Source organism: Ambystoma mexicanum, chromosome 2q, assembly GCF_040938575.1.
Source record: "Ambystoma mexicanum isolate Mex_15411 chromosome 2q, UKY_AmexF1_1, whole genome shotgun sequence".
NCBI classification, from domain to species: domain Eukaryota; kingdom Metazoa; phylum Chordata; class Amphibia; order Caudata; family Ambystomatidae; genus Ambystoma; species Ambystoma mexicanum.
The window spans coordinates 357,968,677-357,991,457 of record NC_090924.1 but is presented as its reverse complement, the minus strand read 5'-3'; the positions used below and the strand labels follow the sequence as shown (position 1 = coordinate 357,991,457).

General features: G+C 52.6%; 1 protein-coding gene across 3 annotated transcripts in view; it reads left to right on the top strand.

The window, feature by feature from the left end:
- LOC138569416 (mucin-2-like) overlaps positions 1 to 22,781 on the top strand; it is a 698,070-nt gene that overhangs the window by 302,194 nt on the left and 373,095 nt on the right. The gene's annotated exons all lie outside the window — the stretch shown is intronic.

Sequence of the window (22,781 nt, the reverse complement as noted above, 5' to 3'; positions counted from 1 at the left end):
CTGGTGGACTCTGTATCAGGAGTGTGGGATTGCACACTCAGCATGGGAGTTGGTGCAGGCATTGGCTCTAGTGTGATGGTGTCAGGGGGAATGTCAGCAGCATGGACTAGGACCGACACTGTCCTGGCTGGGTGTGTGAGGGCTGGGGTGGATGGAGCCGCAGCTGCCCCTGCAGCCTCTCCGCCCTGCCTCCTTGGTGCAGCAGATGACCTTGCTGCCCCAGATCCACGTGGCATGATGGCATCAACGTGCACCAGCGCACGTGTCGTAGCCCTGATGACCTGGAAGTCAGCCATGGAGTCAGCCAGGTCTGGTGCCACAATGGGCTGGTCCAACAAGGGCTGAGCATGGATGGTGTCAGCCACATCAGCCTCAATGGGAGGGGGGGAGGGGGGGATTATGGGTGCCCGTGACTGGTCCTCCACACATGGGGGGACAGGCTCACCCTGCAAGTTACGACCACGTCCCCTACCGGATCCACCACGGCCACCACTTGTGGCTCTTCCACCTTTGCCACCCTTACGGAATCCTCGCCTCCCAGCCATGGCACTGATGTTAATGTGCGTATGGGAGTGGATGTAGACTATTGTCCTGGGCAATTGGGGGTCAAAGGGGTTGGGTACCAGATGGTAATTGTACCCTAGTGCTCTAGCAAGGCTGAATGTAACCCCTGGGGAAAGATGACGGGTCACGCAACGCACAGGAGGCCCAAAAAAGGGAGATGACGTGCACGCAACCCCTCCTAGACCACGTGTGCAGAAAGAAAAACCTGCACTACGCTGTGGCACCCAGAAACACAAGAATGAACGTATGCGTGTCACACGCAGCCTAGAATGACCTCTGAAGGGGTAGGCTACACACGGGGCAAGCACAGATGTTAGATACGTGCGTGACTCACCGTCTGCCTGGTAAACGAGCGTGTAAAAGGAGCACGTTTGGTTGGCAACACCCCCGCCAAAAGAAGATTTGTCCGCTGTCTGAGGAGACAGGACAACAGTAGAAGGGAACACTGTTTGAGGGAACAGGCCCAGGTAAACCAGTAAAAGAGAAAAAAGAGAAAAAGCTGTCAGAGGTAACAGGGAATACGAACTTGAAACGCCGTGAAGTAAATCGCGTGTGAAACGACAAGAAGTACAGAATTCACCCACTCGCTCTCCACGAAAAGCACGTACAAGGAAAACGTGTTCTACACGTACCTTTTATACAGGCCCACACGTCCAGCGTCACTTACGCGGCGTGTACGCGCTAGGGCCATTTCCACCTATTACATGCTTTGTCACTTCTGCGTGTAGGGCCATTTCCACCAATTACACGCTTTGTCACTTCTGCGTGTAGGGCCATTTCCACCAATCACACGCGATTACACTCGGACGTGCAGTCTTTCCACGTGTGCTCTGTCATCACGTGCTGTGTGGGAAACACCTGTGCGGGTCACGTCACAGACGCGCTTACGCGCTGAGGGCCTTTCCTCAGTTTTCACGCTGACGTGCAGGAATTTCACGTGCAAAATCCCTCCGTACCAAGCTGGCCACGCGTACGCACACGGAATACCACGCTCCTGCCCGGAAGGCCGAACTACTGCCCCCCAGAGCCCGAGCACGCTCCCACCTGCTGCTGCCTGACTGCCTGCTGCCCCTGCACTGCTGGGGGTGATAGGGGACATGAGTGGGGGCCTGGTGGGGGCTGCCCCTGGTGACTGGGGGGTGGGGGTGATAGGGGACATGAGTGGGGGCCTGGTGGGGGCTGCCCCTGGTGACTGGGGGGCTGGGGGTGATAGGGGACATGAGTGGGGGCCTGGTGGGGGCTGCCCCTGGTGACTGGGGGTGTGGGGGTGATAGGGGACATGAGTGGGGGCCTGGTGGGGGCTGCCCCTGCACTGCTGGGGGGTGGGGGTGGTGGGAGACATGAGTGGGGGCCTGGTGGAGGCTGCCCCTGGTGGCTGGGGGGTGGGGGTGATAGGGGACATGAGTGGGGGCCTGGTGGAGGCTGCCCCTGGTGACTGGGGAGCTGGGGGTGATAGGGGACATGAGTGGGGGCCTGGTGGAGGGTGCCCCTGGTGGCTGGGGGGTGGGGGTGATAGGGGACATGAGTGGGGGCCTGGTGGAGGTTGCCCCTGCACTGCTGGGGGGTGGGGGTGATAGGGGACATGAGTGGGGGCCTGGTGGAGGCTGCCCCTGCACTGCTGGGGGGTGGGGGTGGTGGGAGACATGAGTGGGGGCCTGGTGGAGGCTGCCCCTGGTGGCTGGGGGTTGGGGGTGATAGGGGACATGAGTGGGGGCCTGGTGGAGGCTGCCCCTGCACTGCTGGGGGGTGGGGGTGGTGGGAGACACTGGTGGGGGCCTGGTGGAGGCTTCCCCTGGTGGCTGGGGGGTGGGGGTGATAGGGGACATGAGTGGGGGCCTGGTGGAGGCTGCCCCTGGTGACTGGGGGGTGGGGGTGATAGGGGACATGAGTGGGGGCCTGGTGGGGGCTGCCCCTGGTGACTGGGGGTGTGGGGGTGATAGGGGACATGAGTGGGGGCCTGGTGGGGGCTGCCCCTGCACTGCTGGGCGGTGGGGGTGGTGGGAGACATGGGTGGGGGCCTGGTGGAGGCTGCCCCTGCACTGCTGGGGGGTGGTGGGTGACATGGGTTGGGGCCTGCTGGCAGGTGCCCCACAGTGCTGGGGGGTGGGGGTGGTGGGAGACATGAGTCGGGCATGAGTGGGGGCCTGGTGGAGGGTGCCCATGGATGGTGGGGGGTGGGGGTGGTGGGTGACATGAGCAGGTGTGCAGGGTAGTCCCCTGTTTTGTGGGCTGCCTGCAGGGGCCATGGAGGGTGTACAGGGAACACCTGTGAGGACCCACCCAGCCTAATCGCGTGTGTAACTTCCCACGCACCCCTGTAATACACGTACCAAGCCAAATCGCGTGTGAAAATTCCCGCGCATACCTGAAATACACGTACCCTGCTGAAGTCGCGTGTAAAACTTCCCGCGCACCCCTGAAATGCATGCGCCCATGCTATTCGCGTGTGGAACTTCCCGCGCACCCCTGAAATACACCCGCGCACCCCTGAAATACACGTAGCACGCTGGGAGACATGAGTGGGGGCCTGGTGGAGGGTGCCCCTGCACTGCTGGGGGGTGGGAAGGGTGGTAGACATGGGTGGGGGCCTGGTGGAGGCTTCCCCTGGTGGCTGGGGGGTGGGGGTGCAGGGGGACATGGGTGGGCGCCTGGTGGAGGCTTCCCCTGGTGGCTGGGGGGTGGGGGTGATAGGGGACATGAGTGGGGGCCTGGTGGAGGGTGCCCCTGCACTGCTGGGGGGTGGGGTGATAGGGGACATGAGTGGGGGCCTGGTGGAGGCTGCGCCTGGTGGCTGGGGGTGGGGGTGGTGGGAGACATGAGTGGGGGCCTGTGGAGGCTGCCCCTGCACTGCTGGGGGGTGGGGGTGGTGGGAGACATGGGTGGGGGCCTGGTGGAGGGTGCCCCTGGTGGCTGGGGGGTGGGGGTGGTGGTAGACATGAGTGGGGGCCTGGTGGAGGGTGCCCCTGCACTGCTGGGGGGTGGGAGGGGTGGTAGACATGGGTGGGGGCCTGGTGGAGGCTTCCCCTGGTGACTGGGGGGTGGGGGTGGTGGTAGACATGGGTGGGGGCCTGGTGGAGGCTGCCCCTGGTGGCTGGGGGGTGGGGGTGGTGGGAGACATGAGTGGGGGCCTGGTGGAGGCTGCGCCTGGTGGCTGGGGGTGGGGGTGGTGGGAGACATGAGTGGGGGCCTGGTGGAGGCTGCCCCTGCACTGCTGGGGGGTGGGGGTGGTGGGAGACATGGGTGGGGGCCTGGTGGAGGGTGCCCCTGGTGGCTGGGGGGTGGGGGTGATAGGGGACATGAGTGGGGGCCTGGTGGAGGTTGCCCCTGCACTGCTGGGGGGTGGGGGTGATAGGGGACATGAGTGGGGGCCTGGTGGAGGCTGCCCCTGCACTGCTGGGGGGTGGGGGTGGTGGGAGACATGAGTGGGGGCCTGGTGGAGGCTGCCCCTGGTGGCTGGGGGTTGGGGGTGATAGGGGACATGAGTGGGGGCCTGGTGGAGGCTGCCCCTGCACTGCTGGGGGGTGGGGTGGTGGGAGACATTGTTGGGGGCCTGGTGGAGGCTGCCCCTGGTGGCTGGGGGGTGGGGATGCAGGGGGACATGAGTGGGGGCCTGGTGGAGGCTGCCCCTGGTGGCTGGGGGGTGGGGGTGCAGGGGGACATGAGTGGGGGCCTGGTGGAGGCTGCCCCTGGTGGCTGGGGGATGGGGGTGCAGGGAGACATGAGTGGGGGCCTGGTGGAGGCTGCCCCTGGAGGCTGGTGGGTGGGGGTGGTGGGAGACATGAGTGGGGGCCTGGTGGAGGCTGCCCCTGGTGGCTGGGGGGTGGGGGTGGTGGGAGACATGAGTGGGTGCCTGGTGGAGGCTGCCCCTGGTGGCTGGGGGGTGGGGTGGTGGGAGACATGAGTGGGGGCCTGGTGGAGGCTGCCCCTGGTGGCTGGGGGGTGGGGGTGGTGGGAGACATGAGTGGGGGCCTGGTGGAGGCTGCCCCTACACTGCTGGGGGGTGGGGGTGTTGGGTGACATGGGTTGGGGCCTGCTGGCAGGTGCCCCACAGTGCTGGGGGGTGGGGGTGATAGGGGACATGAGTGGGGGCCTGGTGGAGGCTGCCCCTGGTGACTGGGGGGGTGGGGGTGATAGGGGACATGAGTGGGGGCCTGGTGGGGGCTGCCCCTGGTGACTGGGGGGGTGGGGGTGATAGGGGACATGAGTGGGGGCCTGGTGGGGGCTGCCCCTGCACTGCTGGGGGGTGGGGGTGGTGGGAGACATGGGTGGTGGGTGACATGAGCAGGTGTGCGGGGTAGTCCCCTGTTTTGTGGGCTGCCTGCAGGGGCCGTGGAGGGTGTACAGGGAACACCTGTGAGGACCCACCCAGCCTAATCGCGTGTGTAACTTCCCACGCACCCCTGTAATACACGTACCAAGCCAAATCGCGTGTGAGAATTCCCGCGCATACCTGAAATACACGTACCCTGCTGAAGTCGCGTGTAAAACTTCCCGCGCACCCCTGAAATGCATGCGCCCAGGCTATTCGCGTGTGGAACTTCCCGCGCACCCCTGAAATACACCCGCGCACCCCTGAAATACACGTAGCACGCTGGGAGACATGAGTGGGGGCCTGGTGGAGGGTGCCCCTGCACTGCTGGGGGGTGGGGGTGCAGGGGGACATGGGTGGGCGCCTGGTGGAGGCTTCCCCTGGTGGCTGGGGGGTGGGGGTGATAGGGGACATGAGTGGGGGCCTGGTGGAGGGTGCCCCTGCACTGCTGGGGGGTGGGGTGATAGGGGACATGAGTGGGGGCCTGGTGGAGGGTGCCCCTGCACTGCTGGGGGGTGGGGGTGGTGGGAGACATGAGTGGGGGCCTGGTGGAGGCTGCCCCTGTTGGCTGGGGGGTGGGGGTGGTGGTAGACATGAGTGGGGGCCTGGTGGAGGGTGCCCCTGCACTGCTGGGGGGTGGGAGGGGTGGTAGACATGGGTGGGGGCCTGGTGGAGGCTTCCCCTGGTGACTGGGGGGGTGGGGGTGGTGGTAGACATGGGTGGGGGCCTGGTGGAGGCTGCCCCTGGTGGCTGGGGGGGTGGGGGTGGTGGGAGACATGAGTGGGGGCCTGGTGGAGGCTGCGCCTGGTGGCTGGGGGTGGGGGTGGTGGGAGACATGAGTGGGGGCCTGGTGGAGGCTGCCCCTGCACTGCTGGGGGGTGGGGGTGGTGGGAGACATGGGTGGGGGCCTGGTGGAGGGTGCCCCTGGTGGCTGGGGGGTGGGGTGGTGGTAGACATGAGTGGGGGCCTGGTGGAGGGTGCCCCTGCACTGCTGGGGGGTGGGAGGGGTGGTAGACATGGGTGGGGGCCTGGTGGAGGCTTCCCCTGGTGACTGGGGGGTGGGGGTGGTGGTAGACATGGGTGGGGGCCTGGTGGAGGCTGCCCCTGGTGGCTGGGGGGTGGGGGTGGTGGGAGACATGAGTGGGGGCCTGGTGGAGGCTGCGCCTGGTGGCTGGGGGTGGGGGTGGTGGGAGACATGAGTGGGGGCCTGGTGGAGGCTGCCCCTGCACTGCTGGGGGGTGGGGGTGGTGGGAGACATGGGTTGGGGCCTGGTGGAGGGTGCCCCTGGTGGCTGGGGGGTGGGGGTGATAGGGGACATGTGTGGGGGCCTGGTGGAGGTTGCCCCTGCACTGCTGGGGGGTGGGGGTGATAGGGGACATGAGTGGGGGCCTGGTGGAGGCTGCCCCTGCACTGCTGGGGGGTGGGGGTGGTGGGAGACATGAGTGGGGGCCTGGTGGAGGCTGCCCCTGGTGGCTGGGGGTTGGGGGTGATAGGGGACATGAGTGGGGGCCTGGTGGAGGCTGCCCCTGCACTGCTGGGGGGTGGGGGTGGTGGGAGACACTGTTGAAGGCCTGGTGGAGGCTGCCCCTGGTGGCTGGGGGGTGGGGATGCAGGGGGACATGAGTGGGAGCCTGGTGGAGGCTGCCCCTGGTGGCTGGGGGATGGGGGTGCAGGGAGACATGAGTGGGGGCCTGGTGGAGGCTGCCCCTGGTGGCTGGGGGGTGGGGGTGCAGGGGGACATGAGTGGGGGCCTGGTGGAGGCTGCCCCTGGTGGCTGGGGGATGGGGGTGCAGGGAGACATGAGTGGGGGCCTGGTGGAGGCTGCCCCTGGAGGCTGGTGGGTGGGGGTGGTGGGAGACATGAGTGGGGGCCTGGTGGAGGCTGCCCCTGGTGGCTGGGGGGTGGGGGTGGTGGGAGACATGAGTGGGGGCCTGGTGGAGGCTGCCCCTGGTGGCTGGGGTATGGGGGTGCAGGGAGACATGAGTGGGGGCCTGGTGGAGGCTGCCCCTGGTGGCTGGGGGGTGGGGTGGTGGGAGACATGAGTGGGGGCCTGGTGGAGGCTGCCCCTGGTGGCTGGGGGGTGGGGGTGGTGGGAGACATGAGTGGGGGCCTGGTGGAGGCTGCCCCTGCACTGCTGGGGGGTGGGGGTGGTGGGTGACATGGGTTGGGGCCTGCTGGCAGGTGCCCCACAGTGCTGGGGGGTGGGGGTGATAGGGGACATGAGTGGGGGCCTGGTGGAGGCTTCCCCTGGTGGCTGGGGGTGGGGGTGGTGGTAGACATGGGTGGGGGCCTGGTGGAGGGTGCCCCTGGTGGCTGGGGGGTGGGGGTGATAGGGGACATGAGTGGGGGCCTGGTGGAGGCTGCCCCTGGTGACTGGGGGGGTGGGGGTGATAGGGGACATGAGTGGGGGCCTGGTGGGGGCTGCCCCTGGTGACTGGGGGGGTGGGGGTGATAGGGGACATGAGTGGGGGCCTGGTGGGGGCTGCCCCTGCACTGCTGGGGGGTGGGGGTGGTGGGAGACATGGGTGGGGGCCTGGTGGAGGCTGCCCCTGCACTGCTGGGGGGTGGGGGTGGTGGGTGACATGGGTTGGGGCCTGCTGGCAGGTGCCCCACAGTGCTGGGGGGTGGGGGTGGTGGGAGACATGAGTCGGGCATGAGTGGGGGCCTGGTGGAGGGTGCCCCTGGATGGTGGGGGGTGGGGGTGGTGGGTGACATGAGCAGGTGTGCAGGGTAGTCCCCTGTTTTGTGGGCTGCCTGCAGGGGCCGTGGAGGGTGTACAGGGAACACCTGTGAGGACCCACCCAGCCTAATCGCGTGTGTAACTTCCCACGCACCCCTGTAATACACGTACCAAGCCAAATCGCGTGTGAGAATTCCCGTGCATACCTGAAATACACGTACCCTGCTGAAGTCGCGTGTAAAACTTCCCGCGCACCCCTGAAATGCATGCGCCCAGGCTATTCGCGTGTGGAACTTCCCGCGCACCCCTGAAATACACGTAGCACGCTGGGAGACATGAGTGGGGGCCTGGTGGAGGGTGCCCCTGCACTGCTGGGGGGTGGGAAGGGTGGTAGAAATGGGTGGGGGCCTGGTGGAGGCTTCCCCTGGTGGCTGGGGGGTGGGGGTGCAGGGGGACATGGGTGGGTGCCTGGTGGAGGCTTCCCCTGGTGGCTGGGGGGTGGGGGTGATAGGGGATATGAGTGGGGGCCTGGTGGAGGGTGCCCCTGCACTGCTGGGGGGTGGGGTGATAGGGGACATGAGTGGGGGCCTGGTGGAGGGTGCCCCTGCACTGCTGGGGGGTGGGGGTGGTGGGAGACATGAGTGGCGGCCTGGTGGAGGCTGCCCCTGTTGGCTGGGGGGTGGGGGTGGTGGTAGACATGAGTGGGGGCCTGGTGGAGGCTGCCCCTGGTGGCTGGGGGGTGGGGGTGCAGGGGGACATGGGTGGGGGCCTGGTGGAGGCTGCCCCTGGTGGCTGGGGGGCGGGGGTGATGGTAGACCTGGGTGGGGGGCCTGGTGGAGGCTGCCCCTGGTGGCTGGGGGGTGGGGGTGGTGGTAGACATGGGTGGGGGCCTGGTGGAGGGTGCCCCTGGTGGCTGGGGGGTGGGGGTGCAGGGGGACATGAGCAGGTGTGCAGGGTAGTCCCCTGTTTTGTGGGCTGCCTGCAGGGGTCGTGGAGGGTGTACAGGGAACACCTGTGAGGACCCACCCAGCCTAATCGCGTGTGTAACTTCCCACGCACCCCTGTAATACACGTACCCAGCCAAATCGCGTGTGATAATTCCCGCGCACCCCTGTAATACACGTACCTGGCCAAATCGCGTGTGATAATTCCAGCGCACCCCTGTAATACACGTACCCAGCCAAATCGCGTGTAAAACTTCCTGTGTACCCCTGTAATACACCTACCCAGCCAAATCGCGTGTGATAATTCCCGCGTACCCCTGTAATACACGTGCCCTGGCTAATCGCGTGTAAAACTTCACGCGTACCCCTCTAATACACGTACCCTGGCCAATCGCGTGTTAAACTTCCCGCATACCCCTGTAATACACGTACCCTGGCTAATCGCGTGTAAAACTTCCCGCGTACCCCTGATATGAACGTTACCCGCTTTGCGTTCCTTGTTTGGCAGCCCTGTAAACTGGTCCAGGGTTAGCGCAGCCCTTTGCGATGATTTAGCGATTTTGATGGCTTTTCCTTGCGCGAGGGCGTTCTTGGGGGCGTTACTGGCGCTGCTGCAGGGTCGCTGCGATACTCTGCGCCACGGCTGGTTTGGGAGCCTAAAATCCATGAATACGCTGTGCGCGGAAATCGGTTTTAGCGCACGTGCCTGGCGCAGACAATCGCACGCGGACACTCTGCGCCAGCCGCTTGTGACACTTTTCTGCGAAATTCTATGAATTACCCTGTAAGTGTATTTGGGTTTAGGCCTCCCTAATGTGAGGAGTGGGTAATGTGGGTGCACAAGCCAGCCCGATGCATTATGTCAAAGGGAGCTGTGATGCATGGATACAGACGTTTATGTCAGTAATTGTTCGGACTTCTGTTCTGCATTATCCTCCATACTTTTAGCATTGTATAAGAAAGGTATATTGATAGACACATTATGGGCCATATCCTCAAGAATTATGCTCTAGCAGACCACATATACTAATTGTCAAGATATTAACAATATATTATATGAGAACATTCATCATTCATGCAGATCTGTACGCCTCGAGTCTGAAGCTGCAGTGAACGAGTACCAATATCAGTCTTTTCAGAAGATATAGATACATCATCCTAGAATATATCACCAAAAGAATATATATAGAGATCTTCAAACCCCGTTAAACAGTCTACATTGAAGGTATGCCCTTGCAGACATTCAAACCATACCATATCTATTGTAAAAACACATTAATTTCATGTTCTTTATGTAACCCTGGAAAAGGTTTTTTTCCCTGGATACCTCGCATTCGTTTTTGATGAAGAAATAGATTTTCCACCCCTGTGGGTTCCTGGGTGGTGTGCTGCGATTGGTCCTGTAGTTACAGCTGGGCTCTCGTAAGGCCCTGAGGTATCGGATGGTGACGGCGTGTATGCGTCCTGCTCCGTGGCTGAAGCCAGATGTAACTACAGGACCAATTGCAGCACACCACCCAGGACCCCACAGGGGGCTAGGAACCATACAACATAGCCTTGAAAAAGACCCAAGGGTCGAAACACGTGTCGGCTGACCTTAACTGGGACCACACTGTAAAAACGAAAAGACAAATTACAAATGTTTGCACCTAGCACAAAACGCAAAGAAACTGTGTGGAAAATCTATTTCTTCATCCAAAAACGAATGCGAGGTTTCCAGGAGAACCCCCCTTTTCCAGCCAAACAAACGATGTGTGGGTTTCAACTTCAACATAAAATCCTGTGACCTTGCTAAAAACAAAATAAAACAGCTTAGCAAGGAAGGTTCCATACCTAGGGCCTCTGTACAGTTTTTATGTAACCCGCCTGTTGTACATCTTAAGAGACAAATGCATTTAGAATCCATCTGTCCGAGTTTCAATGTAAGATCTCCTCCACGTTTGGTACATTTATCTTTCATTAACCCAATGAATCTCAAATCTTTTCTATTGTCCATTTGATGGCATTCTTGCCAATGTAGCGCCAAAGGTAATTTCGGTCTTGGCAGCCAAGGCTTGTGATATGTTTGTTTCTTTGTTTGTTTATTTTTCTTTTACAGCGCACCTGACCCAGGGGTATGTGTGCGCTTTCAGGCAAGTAACAAGTTACAGCAATGAGAATAGTGATAATAATAAAGTAGTCGCAGTAAATAGTACACTACAGAATCAAACATTAAGATACAGAAGGTGCATACATGGAAAAAAAGTGAGCAGTTGTAGTACGATAGTTTAGCCGGTGGTGTTGCTAAAACTGGAAAGGAGCTAGCTAGTTCTTACTGAGAAGCCAAGAGATGACACTTCTCGTGAAGTTGGAGAATACTTGGATAGATTTAATGTTGGCGGGGAGTGTGTTCCACAGTTGAGAGGCCCTGACTGGGAAGCTGGAACTGCCTGCTTTTTTAGATTAAATCTTGGGACTGTCGTGCAGGATGAATTGGAAGATCTTGTGGTTCGTATGGATGATCTAAGGTTGAATTTCTCAGTGACATATGCAGGGCATGTGTGGTTTAACGCTTTGAAGGTGAGACATATGGTTTTGAGTTCAATCTTTTCTTCAATAGACAACCATTTACATTCTTTTCTAGTTGCTGATATATGCTCTCTTTTAGGTATGTTTAATCCATCTCTGAGAGCATTATTCTGCATTATCTGTTGTTTGTTGCGGACATTCTTGTTGGCGCCTAGGTAGAGACCATTAGAATAGTCCACTTTGGACATTATAAGTGCTCTAGCTAATGTGAGACAGCTTTCTGTAGACAAGAATGGTTTGCAAGCCCTTATCAACTTGCCTGTGTAGGCTGTGGCTGATGTGGTTATGTTCACTTGTTTGGAGAGGTTGGAGGTGGCGTCAAGATAAAACCCTAGCGTTTTTACATCTTTGGCAATAGGGATGATGTTCCCATCTATCTCGAAAGTTGTGTATTTCGGGCTTAATTTGTTTATGTTGGTTTGTGAGCCGACCAGGAGGACTTACGTTTTGTCGTCATTCAGGCAGAGGCCATGGACGGCCATCCATGCCTGAATGATAGTGTAGATTTCGTTCACACGTAGTACGTCAGAGTCGTAGATGTCTGTAAGGGGTAGGAGTATCTGGTGTCATCTGCATAGTTTGTATACGTGACACCCAGATGGTCCAGTTCATCAAATAGAGGCTTTGCAAAGATATTATACAAAGTTGGCGATATGCATGATCCTTGGGGTACACCACAGGTAATAGGTATCGGGTCAGCTGAAGCGGAGGGCGAGAAAACTCGCATGGTTCTATTGGTTAGGAACGATTGGGTCCACGTGATGGCTGACTTGGAGAAGTGTGCTGCTGAGGCGAGGTGATTGCAGAGTATCTTGTGATCAACCAAGTCAAATGCAGCCGACAGGTCCAGGAGCAGGATTGCAAGTCTTCCTTTATCTTTAAATTCGTCAATTTGGCTTTTGAGATCAATAAGGGCGGTTTCTGTCCCATGTTGCCGTCTAAAGCCGGTTCCTAGGAGTTGGTTGGTCTGTAGGTAATCTTGGATTTGCAGATATGCAACCCTGTCCAACATTTGTAACAGGAAAGGGACTGTGGTAAGGGGTCTGTAGTTAGTGGGGATTGTGGGGTCTAACGTCTGTTTTTTTTAGTAAAGGGAGTACCCTATATTCCTTCAAGTTGCTAGGAGCAGTGCCACTAGAGAAGGATGCTTTGATTAGTTTGGTAATAAATGGGGCCAGGTCTCTGGCTGCATCTTTAATAATCTGTGCGGGGCAGCTGTCGCCCTGGCAATTAGAAGGTTTCAGAGAGGCTATGATTTTTTGTATCTCAGGTACCGATACATTAGTGAATTTAAAATCTGAGGGCTGTTGGGTAGAGGTAGTAGGGGTCTATTTGGATGAGGTTGAATCATTTAGGAGTTGCCGTTTATCTGCTATTTTAGTCTGAAGGCCGGTAATTTTGTTGGTTAGAGCATTTTGAATGTTCGTGCACCAGAGTTTGTCCTTTAGGCAGGAGTCAATAGGTTGGATGGGTGTCTCCATTTCTGTCAGAATAATGAAGAGTTCCTTAGTGCTAGATCCTTCTTGGCTGATTCTGTTATTGAATGTGTCTCGCTTGGTGTGGATAATCTCCTCTTTTTATTTAGTGGTGATAATGGCTAAATTAGTTTTGTTCTCTGCTGATAGGATATGTTTCCAGAGTGATTCAAGTTTTCTTTTTTCCGAGCAAAGTGATTTTAGTTTGGGGGTGAACCAGGAGTTCATGTGATCTCTAGGTTTCCCTTTACGCATTTAAGAAGTGGTACTAAGTCTATCGCGTTGGCCATGGCCTCATTATAAGCATCTACCAGTATATTAGGGTAATTTGTGATGGGTAGGCCGCTTAGAGTGGGGATTACCAGTGGCATAATTGCCTCAGCAGTAATATTATGTTTATTTCTGGTAGGGCACAGTGGTGCTGCAGGACCAGATTTGTTAGGTGGTTTGTTAATGCTAAATTCAAAAGTGAGAAGATAGTGATCAGTCCATAGTTGAGGTAGGACTTTGTTCACTGTGATGTTGCAGTTTAGATCTATTACCCTGTCAAGGAGCCTTCCTTTTACGTGGGTTGGCTGGGTGATTTTTTGTGTGAGTCCATGTTCAGTCAGTGCATTGGCTAGAGAGATAGCTGAGTGGTCGTTGGGGTCATTATAACCTAAGGTGAAGTCACCTAGGATTAAGGTTTGCGAAGTGGTTTTGATGGTGTCAGCAAGTAATGTCGTTAAGTCTTCCTCGAAGGAGCCTATGGGCCCAGGAGGTCTGCAGATGAGGTGTATTGTGTTGGTGCTTTTATGCGATGTTTGAAGTTTAGCTGAAAGAGGTTTGCATGAGGAGAGGGTCGATGAGGGGGCTAGCCTCATGTCAAGTGTGGTTTTGAATATGATGGCGATGCCTCTCCCTCTGGAGGACGAATACGTATGCAAAGCTGCCTGATAGTGCTTCCTATTTTTTATTTCTATATTTATTTATTGATTGATTTATAGGGCGCCGAAGCCCGCAGGTATCAGGGCGCACAAACACAAACACAGCGAACAACCATACAAAAACTGGACAGGTGAGCAGGAAGAACCAGCGAGGCAGGGAGGCATTGTTTCAGGGGTAGAACTGTGAAGAGTTTTAGATGAATAGAGCAGTCTTCAATTCCTGACTAAAAATATTGTATTCCTTTACCAGCCTAAGCTCGAAGGGTAGGGCATTCCGGATCTTAGCAGCCCTGAAACGGAAGGCTCTTCCCAAGCAATTGGCAAGAGAGCATTTAGGAATTTTTACCAGCGCCAAAGTAGATGAGTGCAATTTCCTCAGTGGCTTATAAAGGGAGGCCAGGTCCTTAATATAGACTGGAGCTGTGTCAAATAGCGCTCTGTGAGTTAGGGCAGCAGCCTTAAATTCTAGCTGAGCCAATGAAGATCTCAGTGGCTTTCCGAGAAATGCTCTCTTCTAGATTTCTTCGCAATAATGTGGACTGCATCATTTTGAAGGATTTGAAAAGCATGAATGTTTTTCTCATTGGCACCGACTAACAGAGCATTGCCGTAGTCTAGTCTGGACAAAACCACAGCACAGGCAACAGAGGAGCAATTGGACGCTGACAGGAAAGGGTGCAGGTTTCTCAGTAGCCAGAGATAGTATGACCCATTATTCACTGTCTGGTTGATGTGGGCATCTGCACTGAGCAACGTGTCAAGATAGAAGCCCAGTATCTTAACTCTCTTTGAGACCGGATTTGGACAGCCATGGATGGAGAATGATTGATAACTAGAATCTAATTTTGCTCGAGCATGCTTGGTACCAAAGACCAGCAGCTCAGTCTTATCCCCATTTAGACACATCCAGTTATTACTCCTTCAGGTCTCAATGTGGCGATAGATGGTCTGAAGAAGGCTAGCATCCTTGGTATAGTCCCCTGATTGTTCAAGTACTAGCTGGGTGTCATCAGCATAGTTTGAGAAAGACACTCTGAGCTCATCCAAAAGATAACCGAAGGGTTGGATATAAAGGTTGAATTGCAGGGGGCCATACATGCTCCCTGAAGAACCCCATGGAAAGGGGGAAAAAGGAGTGGTGGCTTCACCCCAACATACCCGGGATGTGTGATTCTGAAGAAACAATTTCACCCATAGAATAGAATCAGGGTTGCAACGGCCCTGTTTCTCTAACACAAGCAACAGTTGATCATCATCGAAGAGCTCAAAGGCTGCTGATATGTTCCGTAAGGACCAACATGCCAGAATGGCCAACATCCAAGATTTTCAGCTTGTGCGTCTGTAGATCTAGCAGAGCGGTCTCAGTACCAAGGTGGGGTCTAAAGCCAGACTGTCTCAGATGCAGGATATTAGAATTCTCAACAAACGCTTGGATTTGATTAGTGGCACTTCCATCAAGTACCTTAAGGAGGAAGTGGCAGTTGGTAATGGGACGCAGGTTACCTGGGTCGCTTAGGTCAAGTCCTGGCTTTTTAATAAAAGGGCTTACAGAGGCTTTTTTTAATAGAATCAGGGACTTGATTATTAGTAAAAAAGAATTGACAAATCTTGTCAGAAAAGGTGCAAAGATATCCTTCTGATCTAGGATAAGGTTGGCTGGGATGGTATTCTCTGGGCACTGAGATGGACGCATGGTGGAGAGAGTACCCATCATATCAGCGGGAGAGATAGGAGCAAAGCTGAACATATGTTCTGACATATTAATCGGGGCGGGGCAGAAGAATAAGTGTTTATCAGCCGAGAGTTTAGATCTGATTTTATCCTGCGCCTTATCTACCTTAGCATTAAAGGTGCTCTGTATGTCAGCACAGACTTGGTCCGTGGGGACTATAGCAATGGAAAGGGTACTGGCCTTTCTGAAAGAGATTTTTAGAACTGTTATTAGCTTCCTCAATTTGATTGTTATAGAAGTTATGTTTAGCTTCATTAATAGCTGTCCTGTAGGCTTTATCTAGAGTCTTCCATTTGTCTTTGTTATAAATGGAAGAGCATTTAAGCCATGTGGTCTCGACCTGACATTTCTCAATTTTCATTTGGCACAGATCTGGTGGAAACCATTTCTGATGGGAAGGGTTGTCTCTAAGCAGCTTATTTCTAACCGTGGTCAGGTGACCACCGTATTAAGATGCAAGATTGTTTGCCACAACCCAATCAAGGGTGTGACCTTTAATGCGAGTGGGGGCACTGTTAAAGACGTGAAAACTGGCGTTATTTAGTGCATTTTCTAAGGTGGTTGCTTGATTGTCGGCTGCATCGTTACGCCAGCGATGAAAATCCCCAACCAAAAATGTGGAACAATTAGGTCCTTGTAGCTTATTAAGGAGGTGAAAGAGATCTTGGTAAAGTTGGGTGTTTCAGCTGGAGGGCGGTAAAACAAAACAAGATTAAGGCAGCTATTCATTGACAGAGTCAATTTGAGGTGAAGAGTTTCACAATCAGTAAGTGAACAAGGACATTGAAAGAATTTAGGAAGGCTTCTTGCTATAATAGCCTATATTCAGCTTATTGCATATACATATAATGGAATATACCACAAATGGTGTTTTACAATTGATGAAGTCTTTGATATGGATTTCTAAATCCCCTTTTTATTTACATCTGTCACTGTCTTTGTGAGCATACTTACACATACTGCAAGATTGTAAGATCCACATTTGTGGTAGCTCCTTGTTGTTTGTAACCAGTCGGAACCAGTCTCTGCTCTGCTGTTGTCTAAAAATGATGAACAGAGTTTATTTCTAAGAGTCCGGGCTCTAGTGAATGCAAATTGTGGTCTATTGTCAATATAGGGTAGTAAATCTTTGTCCATATGCAGCAAATGCCAATGCTTCAATGCGATTTTGTGTAGTGAATCTGTAACTATATTAATCCGATCGCTGCTGGTTTGAGCTTTTAGTGCACAAACATTTGGCACACAGACTATCATGTCTGATCTATTAATTATTTTGATTTTGTCTTGTGCCATATTTATCATTTTAGCAGGGTACCCTCTCTTCCGAAACCTCTCGGACAGGAGTTCACATTCTTTTTCATACTGTTGATTTTGGCTACAATTTCTACATGCCCGATAGAATTCCCCTGTGGGTATGTTGGTGACTTTTGATCTGCTGTGGCAACTGTTAGTGTTTAATGTTGAATTGACTTCTGTACTCTTACGATATGTAGATGTTTCCATTTGATTGTTTCTGATATAGATGTGTAAATCCAAAAAGTTGATGTTATCTGCATCACAGTGTCCTGTGAAAGTAAATCCAAATGAATTTGTATTCAGATATTGCATGTAACCTCCAAAGCTGTCTTGAGTTTCATTCCATACAATCACGTATCGTCTCCACATAACAATATTCTTGACTAATTAATTGTTGTGTAGTGCATGTTTGTCCTCGTAATGTGCCATAAACAGATTAGCCAAAGACGGTGCAAACAACCGCATGTTACTTATGTAAACTGATTGCAATTGATGCATATGCAGCCTTGAAAAAGGCAGAGTCGAAACACGTGTTGGCTGTTTCAATGCACAATGAATTTTGAGTGAATAAACTGACACATCAAGATAGTCAAGAATCTGAAACATTTCTTTTGAGACTTATTTTATAACTGCAATTCTGTATATAACTTGGAGTTATCTTAGATACAATATTGATCTTCTAGCTTAGCCTAAGCGCGAAGAGCTAGCGGTATCTATACACTTTACAAGTTCTATGGTTCTAGGGTTTGCCACAGACATTGCGTCTGGCCTGCCTTTGACATTTTTTTGTCTCAGCGCAACTGAACAGAGACTACCCTGTTTCCATTTAAAACCGTCCCTTTTCAGCACTTACATGCTCCCAACTAGGTGTACATGTTAACTATTCCCTGCTACCGAAAATCAGATGCCTGTATTAAATGCTGTATTATATGCACTGTTCTCCCCCTGCAACCATCCAATATAGGCCTGTAATCCCGGCTGACGTGCCGTGCTCTGTTGCGTAACTAGGTTCATATTCAATAAATACCTGGAAAAATAAACAAATAAATACACAAATAGCTATTTTCTGCCTCTACACGTCTATCAAATGTTGATCCTGCTCTCACCCGCCCCACCAATCCCGTGGTCCAATAATATTGCTCATCTGTCTCCCCTAATCTCCCATGTTCAGGTCGCTCACTCTTACCCATAGTGCTTCCAGACACTACTGTGGGAATTTATTTTTTGTTGGGGATACCCATGCCAATCCTGGCCAATGTGTTCGTTTTGGGGACCTGTAACTGTCATGTGACACGTGAAGCGTGCCGCTATGGTCACATTGTCAATTGTGAAGCCCATGTCAGTGCATTCATGTGACTGGATGTGCCCATGCATCTTCCTCCCACACACACCATTCCTGAGGATCTGCGCATGCTTCTGTGGGTGCATCGTTAGTCACCCGCTCCCGGCCCCCTTAAGAATGAACTCTTCCGACTCTACCATGATTTGCTACATGGGTCTATGTTGGAATCCCGCACACCAAGCTTCCCAGCACCTCCTCGCTTCCAGGGCTTCACCGGGATCTTCACCTCGTTTTGCTTCAGACCTCCAGCACTCCCTTTTCAGTATCCTACCTTCAGCCCCAAAGGACAAACACATTTGTGTGCTCTGGGTTACCTCTTTATTCCCCTCCTGTCTACCTCTTCATCCGTCTGTTTGTCTGCCCTGCTTTGCACAATTTCTCCTCTTCTACTCTGGAAGGGTAGCTCGTTCTGGGAATTGATCAATAAAAACTCGGCCTACCATTTTGTGTAGTCTTTCATCCCAGCAGCATTCACAGACCCAGCATGGCTCCTCCGCCACCCTTGCAGAATCCCACATTCCGTAAGAGGTCTTGGTTGTCGCGTACCCGCGAACGGAGGAGGCTCTCAGACAGCTAGTCTGCACTCACACCTTCTTGCAGCTCTGGTAGATCCTGGGGGTGTGTTCATTGCCCATCTGCATACCTTACTGCAAGACTGCACCCTCAACTATGGCTTTGTGTCACTTTGTCACACTAGCCAGACTACTAAAGTGCTTCTTTTGTGAGAAACACACCTCACCAGCTCTCTCCCTGTCCTCCAGTGCCTACCACTGCACTAGAGAATCCTGTTCAGACCAGAGGCCTCCAAGGACCAGATTTACTAAGGTCCTAATTCTCCTGCATTACTGAGCAGAAGCCAATCTCTTTGGCATCCCAAAAGTCGACAAAGGTTACAAAAGGATGCAAAGCTTTCTCGTTTCTCAGAGCCAAGATCTGCAACTCCCTCTGTGCAGTCCTACTCCTGGAACCCACTCTTCTCCAATTCAGGAAAATCCTCACCCTCTGTAGGTCCCTGCTTCCTTCCTGGCCATCTTGCTCTCCTGCTTCAAAGTCACTCATGGTGGGGTATCAGCAGACTACTTGAGACAGTGGTCAATGTTTAACAAACAAGGTTTATTGTGATCATGGCCCTGCAGCTGCATTAAAGAATAGACCCAAAATGGATGCTTCTCCTTGAAACAGAGCGAGTATGCAAAAGAACTGAAGAAGTGCAATGGATGTTTATAGGGCTCAGTTCCTGCCTCTACGAGGGCATCTGCCCCGAGTACAAAGGGCCTGCAACAGCCAGCGATCTAGGTCTCTCACATGTCTCTTTGTTGTGGTTCTTCTGAACCTCTCTTTGTAGATGTAGTTGGTGGTCCTGGCAAGAGCTGGCCCACCTGGGTTGTGGCAGAGGCGTTGCCAGGATTGTCTAACAAGTGAGACCTGAAGCTAATGTAGTTGGGCCAACCGCAGTGATATTAAGATTTGCAAATGCCCACAAAGGGCTCATGAGTGGGCATTTACAGATTCTGGGTAGGCCTTGCCTGCTCAGGCCCTATCCTGTCTACGCCTCTGGGCTCTGGTTGCCAGCTTGCTGACGATTCTTTCTTCCAAGTCTATCCTGAGCTGATTTTCTCTGGTCCATGTATGTTTCTCAAAGGCCGACTTTCCCACAATTCACATTAGTGAGGCTTCATTGCCGAATGCCACAATGATCAGGCTGGGTTTTGGGAATGACTCGATGCGATGCAATGAAAGTGCCCGAGATAATGAGGTGGTTGTTGTAAATATCATTGTGCTGGATATCGGGAGGACTTGCCTATCAGGCTCTAACACAGCCGCTCGGGTGCGTATTTCCAGATTGAATAGATCTTCAAACCTCTATGATATCGTGAGAGCTCGTGCTCAATGTAAACACGTCCTGAGGAAAAATAACTCTGACATAATTGTAATTCTGGAAGGAATTTAAATAAAAGGGAGACTAAAAGGCTCTTTCTGAAATGCAATGAATCTGTGGGCCGTGGAGAGTAAATTTGAATCACAGAGTGCAAGTGCATAACATAGCACATAGGTGTGGGCCCAGCGAGATGAAAACTGACATCCGGGCTAGTGGTCTAAGACACAGATAATGAGGAGAAGGGGATGAGCAAGACATTGATTCAGATTATTGCTAAGGGGAGTCTATATCAACAACTGTAAGGAAGGAAGATGTTGAGAGACTTTGGAGGGATATTAGCTTGGAAGGGTATTAGTTCAGTGTCTGAGTTACTCTTACAGGACAACTGGGAACAGGGAAATCTCATGAAACCAAGAGGCAAAAAGCAGTTAGTCCACAAAGGGCAGTGTTTTGGGGAAGCATGTTGATGGAACTGCTCAAACTATTCTATGAAACACTACAAAGAGAGGACATGCCCCAAGGAGGACAAGGCAATGTACGTGCATGAATGTAACCATGTCAGAAAAATGGAAACCTGCAGTGAAACAAAAAAATACAAGCTTCGAGACAGAACGCAGAGAATAGGAGCCTATCAACTAGGAATCTTCTATGAGGTGTATCTGAAGAACTACCACTGCATTCCAAGTGAACGTTCCCTAAAACGCACGATTTTTCACGCTAGACAAGTCAAGGAGAATAGGGCGCAGATCCCACAAAATATGAGTGATGTTCTAAAACCAGACTACGTCAGGGCAAAAGGTTTTTACTGTTTGAAAAAGAAAACAACGAAAACAGGGACCTAATATTTTCAAATCCAAGGAGTATAGAGAATTTTGCCAGACACAAACACTGGCTAAGGGATGGAACGTTTGAAGCCTAATCAAAACCTTTTAAACAACTTTATGACATTCACAGAGTTACAAAAAGAGATTATTTTCAGTTAGGATACATTTTAATGGTCAACTAACAAATCTTCGAATTAATGAAGTAGAAACCAGATGAGATTAATTCATTAACATGAGGTCTGGACAACGAATTGGTCTCAATGATAAAAAGGGGTTTTTGTAACATCTAAAACATTGTTTTACAAAGTAGATATGCAGATTCGAGCTAATTCCAATACAAAGCACGTACATTATGTGCACTTGTGTTTGAACCTGTTGAGAATGGGAATTATGCCTGCACAAAATTAACCTATAATGAAATACGCTTGTAGATTTTATAAGACTACTATGAGGAAACCTGGGTGGGGTGCCAAACGCGAAGTGACAGAAGAGCACCAGAAATAGACCTTACAGGCTGGAACTGCAGTGCCACAAACAAGCAATACATTAAAGGGTTGGCGCCGTAGTCTCAGCATATCAGGTCAGGGGTTGGGGTCGCAGAAAACAGACGCAGGACACGAATCTCTGGTGAGGTTGGTTTGGCAAATCTTTAATATATGATATGATATTTATAACGCATATATTACCCAGAGGTTTCTAAGCGCAGACCTGGGGATCGAATCTGTGTTGCTTTGTGTCGTCTTGCTTCCAAGGCGAGCACGTGCCCCTGAGCTACCCTTCTGAGACCTGAGACAGCAGGGTGAGCACAGAAACAAACGGTATAAATGCCCCAAACTGTCCAAACCTGTGTTACCCTGTCCCCTTATCAAATTTATTTAAATAACATTAGCAGTACACTAGATTCACAGCAACAAAGGGTCTCTGACCTCACTAACGAGGGTGTCTGTTTCGCCAGTTTACACAATAGCCTTCTATGTGGAGCTAGCCAAACTCAGACACTTAGGGTCATTTTCCAGTTTTCCAGAGATGACCAACGCAGATGCGGAACCTTAATATCATGAAGACGTTCACTATTCTATCAGAATGAATTTGAAGTAACCTGTGTTTGTGAAACATGAATATACATTTGGCAGTGTTAGCAAGGTCTTAAGTGTTTCTGCTGAGGCAACAGAATACAAACGTGCAAGCAAACACATAATGAATTGCCAAGTTCCATGTCTCCATCCTGGCTCCAAGCATATATCATTCAACATGAAGGATTTTCCTAAACTGCATTAAGCCCGGTGCTGAAAACACAGGACTCGTCTTTCGTGAATTAGTATACCCTTCTCATTTACATTTAAATTCACCTGCAATTACATTTCCGATCAACGTTAGACATTGATTTGCATTTATTTGCATTTTATCTCCACAAGGCAACACATCCCTCTTTTTGGAGATTTACAGCCAGAGGAGGCAAGCATTGCACAGATGTGTGATGGGTTACAGTGTCAAAGGAAATCTGCAAAACATCAGGACTTAATGCAACATCAAGATGTATTGTTGACAAATACAACTCACTAGACATCATCAACTACATTAGCAGCATTGCTTTGCATGTTGCATTTGCACGATTTTGAGCTATTTGTAACAGGCCCGAGCTCCAAGCTATTCACACAATACTTTAAAGGATAGTCCAACCTGTAGGTTTTTAGGGAATGTTTGTCACTATGACAGCAGTTCAGTTCATAAACAGCGTGCTGTTGCTCGACTGTTGGCAGTATTGATTTTATTGTAGTGTACATAACCGCACACAATCACCCGCCGTCCATGACCCCAACATGGTGCCCATTAACCAAGACATGCTTGTACTCATTTTTAAGCATATTCCATGTCACCGCTCGCCGGGGATAACCCTACTCACACCTTGATCACCCTCCTAATTCCTTTAGAGTGCCACGCCCCTCTTCCAACCCCCAATCAGACCCATGCCCATTTAGGCAGCAGGGGGAAGCCTACTGCACCCACACCCACCCTCCCTAGCCCTTTACACATTTACAGAGCTGGGTGACGCCCCCCAGGTCCTCTTCCAATGCATCAACCTGCCCCACCCCAAATACCAAACACATCTTGCAGCTGGATGAAAATCTACGGCCGTCCTTTCCACTCCCCATCCCCCTCATCCCCACCCCTTTTAACCAGTCCCTTCCCCCGGCCCCCACCACCATTTAAATGCACACCCTCTCTGTCTATTGCAAATGCA